Source organism: Notothenia coriiceps, unplaced genomic scaffold, assembly GCF_000735185.1.
Source record: "Notothenia coriiceps isolate Sejong01 unplaced genomic scaffold, NC01 NC01_scaffold00004485, whole genome shotgun sequence".
In the NCBI taxonomy this organism is placed as follows: domain Eukaryota; kingdom Metazoa; phylum Chordata; class Actinopteri; order Perciformes; family Nototheniidae; genus Notothenia; species Notothenia coriiceps.
Window position 1 is genome coordinate 358,310 of NW_011337186.1, and position 6,000 is coordinate 364,309.

Here is a 6,000-nt window from a genome sequence, read left to right on the forward strand (position 1 = left end):
TGAATACGCAGATGTGCTGAAGAAAGGAAACAGATGGAGAAATAAAGTCTAGAGTCGTGATGTCAATGTTGCATAAGCCATTTGTTATGTAAACTTATAATATATCATCTATGTAGTTTTACCCCAGTAATTTTAATCGTGTTTATACATCTACTGTATAGGCTGCACTTGCTACACAATACATCCTTCTTTATTGACTCTTGAGAATAAAGACATGCAGTAACCAGAACTGAAACAGAAATGTAGTCTCTATCTCCACATTTAAAATCTAGCTCATAGGCTGAAGGCTTAAAGAATAATCTGTACATAGTAAGTTTATTTACTTCCCACGTGTTCATATTACACCTTCTTTTTACTTCACAAGTATCTCACCTGCGTCGTTTGCGCTCAAGAGCCTGGACCAACAAATACCTCACCGAGCGCACTAAGACACGCATCTACCAATGTTGCGTGGTCAGCGTCCTGCTGTATGGTTCCGAGGCGTGGTCAACTTACGCGCGGCACGAAAGAGAGCTAAATGCTTTTCACATGCGGTGCCTGCGCAACATCCTCGGGATCACATGGCGGGACAAGGTCACGAACGAGGCGGTGCTGGCGCGTACGGGCAGCAAGTCAATGTTCCAAACACTGAAAGTCAGGAGGCTGCGGTGGCTCGGTCACCTTCGCAGAATGACAGATGGCCGCCTGCCAAAGGACATCTTATACAGCGAGCTGAGCGCTGGTTCCAGAGGCAGAGGACGACCACTGCTGCGCTTCAAGGATGTCGTAAAACGTGACATGAAGGCCCTGGACATTGCGACGGACAACTGGGAGAGGCTGGCGGAGGACCGGACGAAGTGGCGCCAGCAGCTGCGCGAAGGTGGTGACAGATTTGACAAAGACTGGATTCGTGGACTTGCTCAAAAACGTGGACATACTGTATCTCTCTGATTGCACTGTACAATCTCTTGTAGATTTTCTTGCCAATAATAATAAAATTTTACCCCAGTGATTTTAATCGTGTTTATACATCTATAGGCTGCACTTGCTACACCTGTAATACATCCTTCTTTATTGACTCTTGAGAATAAAGACATGCAGTAACCATAACTGAAACAGAAATGTAGTCTCTATCTCCACATTTAAAATCTAGCTCATAGGCTGAAGGCTTAAAGAAGAATCTGTACATGTAGTTAGTTACTTCCCACGAGTTCATATTACACCTCGGCTCTTTTTACTTCACAAGTATCTCACCTGCCAGACACGTTGTCAGGCAGATTTCACACTTCTCTCCCAATGCATTTCATGTCAAGCATGTTGGGCTCCTCCTGTGACTGCCTGACACTCCCCCGCAATTCTTCCTCTTCATCAGGGAGGACACTGTTGCTCTAAGCACTTTCACACTTTCCACACAACAGCTCCCAATTCCAGCAACAACTCTCTAAATCTATGTGGGATAACAAAAAGTACTTGAAGGCAGGGGGTAGTTGTTTAGCTTTTTGGTGTCTATATACGCCGTGATCCGGAGTCATGGATGATCCTGCGGTCCTGTGTCAGGGATCGCGAGTCCTGGATCTTGAGCCGTGGCTGTGGTCCTGGATCATAAGTCCTGGATGGATATACTCGTGGATTCATCTTCCTATTATACACACATGCATTTCCAAACATTTGGACTACCTATGTTGCAAATGTATTATCTTTTCAATTTACACACGGCATCTATTGCACGTCTGTCCGTCCTGGGAGAGGGATCCCTCCTCTGTTGCTCTCCCTGAGGTTTCTCCCATTTTTCCCTTTAAACTGTGGGTTTTCTCTGGAAGTTTTTCCTTGTACGATGTGAGGGTCTAAGGACAGAGGGTGTCGTATTGTCATACTGATATTCTGTACAAACTGTGAAGTCCACTGAGACAAATGTAACATTTGTGATATTGGGCTATATAAATAAACATTGATTGATTGATTGATAGCTTGTTCATTTCAATAGACATCTCTGCAACACAATACGTAATGAAGACAACATAATGTCAAAACGATTTATGTTGCTGAACTTGTTGCCATACTCAGTTATCTGAAAAACCACATCTTTCTTTTACACAATGATGGTTGTACTCTTTTGTCCTTTCATTCTATGCTACTTTTGCAAGGCTTTCCTTGAGGGTGAAACATGATAATTTACATGTTTTAAGGGAAACCAATACGTTAGGCATTTTTAAAAGGCAGCTTAAAACCTATCTCTTTACAAAAGCATTTGACTGATTTTACACTATTACTGCACTATTCTCTGTGATTGACATTGCACTATTTCTCTATGTTTTATTCCCCATGTTTTTATTTTTAATTATTTTATCCCACTTTATGCTTTGCTCTTGCTGCTTGTTTTAAACTGATTTTAAGTGTTATTTCTTACTGATGTAAAGCACTTTGAACTGCAATCCCCTGTATGAAAGGTGCTATACAAATAAAGTTATTATTATTATTATGATGAATCCCTTGATCAATGTTTAACAGGCAGTGCATTTGTTTTATGCTCTCCATCACACACAAGTGACTTCTCTATCTGTTGTTACCCTTGCCTTATTAAAGATCACTTGTAGATTCAGATGTGTATTCATGTATGCAGGCCCATCCCTGCAGGGTGAGACACAAAAGCTATTTTCTCATTCATACACACACTCTTACAACATAACATTCTTCATAGTTTTGTGATTGTGCGGAGGCCCTCTGGAAAATTGCACAGCTCTCTAATGGCTCACTAAGAGCTGTAAAGCAACAGCACTCTGATAGTTGACATCAGTTAATGTTTCTTTAACAGTCACTGCGCCAGACAAAAACTGGCCCCATAAAAGATGCTATTTGGCGTCAGAGAAGTTGTAAGGCATGGAATGTTCAGTTTGTCTCACTCTAGCAAAGTGTCATGATGTATGGAGGCCAGATGGATCAATATACTTTGCCAAAATATCAAACACATTCATGCTTCTTTCTATTGCATACAAACGCCAATTTCAAACCACTGCATAAATCTTAATGTTCAGGTTTCATTTTAAATTGCACCTAAGACTGCATGTACCAATGGGACATATGCGTTCTTCTTCCTCCCGGCTTTCATTTGAACCAGTCATAAAAGGAGGCCTTTGGGTGCAATCATATGAGGGTAGCCACCCATCACACTTCCTTTCATCCCCTACGGGGGGTAAATAAACACAGTTGATAGAAGGAGGTTCAACACTATGCACACAGAATGAACAGAGGTAAATGGAGGAAGAAGGGAGCTGTAGAGGAAGACCTGCTCCACCCCACTCCTTCCTGCAACCTACGCTCCACTAATACCAACCTCCTGGCTCGACCAATCAAAACCAGGCATTGAACATGGGGCGACAGAGCCATTCTCCCTCCCTCTGGAAACTCTCTCCCCAAACACGTTCTTGCCAGTTTCAAATCTAAACACACCTTTTCAGAACTGCTTTTAATGCATGTTTCATATTGTGCTATATATATTTTTGTGTGGTTTTTTTATATAATATAATATAAAGTGTCCTACCCATTTACTAGAGACTGCACGTGCACAGTTTTATTAACAAATAACAATGAATATGTATATACTACATAAACGATCTTTAACTAAATTATTTACATTCTTGTACATTTTCTATTGAGGCTCTGAAAATGTATTCCCACACAAATGTGCATCATCATTCCTGTTTCAGCTCATCCTTCAAATCATGAAGCATGTGATACAATGTCATATTTATAACTGGGATTGTATAAGGGGTGAAAAATAGTTTCTGTTACCTCAGAGCAATGAGTATTCCAGTTGATCAGGTTCACCTGTGCTTTCAAATGTAATAAGATTTATTTTTTCTTAGTTTTCAGTGTGACTATGTTAGTGGGGTGTTGATTATCTCTGAGAATGTATTCAGTTGTTTTGTTAGAGATTGAGTTATATTTGAAAAGTGTTTTCTTACATAACAATGTATATGGGAGGCACAACTTTTAATGGAAATACAAAACATCCTATTTTTAATCTAATTATAATTCCTGAATTGTATATGTGACTGTTACTAATTGCATGAATGGCACTTTTAATCATCACCTCTTGTTTGTCCAGATATTTCAGTTTCCTGTGTTTCTTCCAGCCTCTTCCGTATTGCCGATTGATTCTCCGAGGACATGAGTAAATACACTAATGAACAAAAATATGAATAGAAAGCAGTTGAGTCATCATATGTGTGAGTGAGGGACAGATGTAAAGATGGATGGGCAGAAAGATAATGAGAGACAAACAGGGGGGGGGGGCAGAGTTGGCTGAGGTCACTTGCACCTTGAGGGGAAACCAGCGTGTGCACACACACACACACACACACACACACACACACACACACACACACACACACACACACACACACACACACACACACACACACACACACACACACACACACACACACACACACACACACACAATTTATAGCTCTGCCTTTACTGACTTGTCTCCCTGATTAATTTTCTTGGGTGCCTGAACACATTTTGACACACACGACTCTGACTCCGAGCAGTAGACACCCACTGATGGAGACCTTGGGCACCAGCATCCTTTAAAACGCTAGTTAGCTACAAAATAATGAATTCTGTAATTGAATTACACACACAGCATCAAGGCAAATTCAAATCAATTATATCTTGTTAGGCTTACATGTTGAAAGGAGTGAAAAAAAGTGATCAAAAAAGTTCAATTTTGCAGAGAAGCAATGCTTTGTTCACATATTGTGTTGGAATAAAATAAGTCAATTGAGAGCATTTACAATGTGAGTTTGAGAAGGAAAGAGGCAAAATAACAATATACAAAATTGCTGTAGAAAATGCTATCATTAAATAATGTCATCTATAGTAGAGCACTATAAGAGCACATAGGGTTAGGGTAATGTAAATAAAAAAACATGTAAATATATAATATATATATATATATATATAAAAGTATACAAGGATAATAACATTATGCTACATACCTTGCTAAAGGACCCTTCACATTGTTTTACAGTATATGTCACATAAATGAAGACCATTATGCTAGAGGTGAAATTTAGCCATTAGTGTTAAATGGACCATAATTCCTCACAGCAACCTGCCAGTAGAAACCCCATCGACCAGAAATATGCGGTGACAAAAGCAAAATGCCTGAAAGATAATTGAATGATAGCCAAATACCATTAAGATGCTTCAGTTTCAGTTCATGCTGTTTTGCATTCTGGCTCATTGACACAGTGTCTTGACTCATTGCCGACAGAACAAAAGAACCATTAACGTTGTAATTGTCACTAAACAACTATCCGTGTTCTAGTATCACAAGTCATAATACCTGATGTGAAAAATAAACAATATTTATAATATTTCATTTGCAGCAATAATTCTAGAAAAGCAACGATTCCCAGTACAACATATAACAAAATACTATGCAAATTGTTGTGTCTCGTCAAATGTGCTAGTTATGTTTATGTATTTTGTCTGTCATTTCCTGTTTTATTTTGTATTTACCTCTTGTCTTTCATTTCGGGCCCTGTTTCTTCCTCCCCTTGTGTGTTTTTTCCCGCCATCATCAGTGTCTGTCCCGCCCCTGAATGTTTCCACCTGTTCCCACTCACCTCATGTTTAAATAGTCCTGTCTCTCCCCTGTCCTGTCAGTTTGTCTTGTTTGTTTCCCCGAATGGTCGTGCCAAGCCTCTACTCAGAAAGGATTGCTTTCTCTCATGTCAGGTTATGTTATTTTGTTGATTTTTGTAGGCTTAAGTTTTTTCTTAAGTTCTCCTTTTGTTATGCCTAGTTCTTTCCTCCTTGTGAGCGCTTTTTGTTTATTCCAGCACCTACTCTGTTAAGAGGGATTTCCTGATCATTGGAATTAATAAATACATGTTATTACATTCAAGTCTTTGTCTCTGGGTCGTGCATGTGGGTTCATCAGTTTGTGTCTAGGTCCTGACACAAATACAGTATTTGATATAGTTACAACAACATCTTTAATTACCTGTG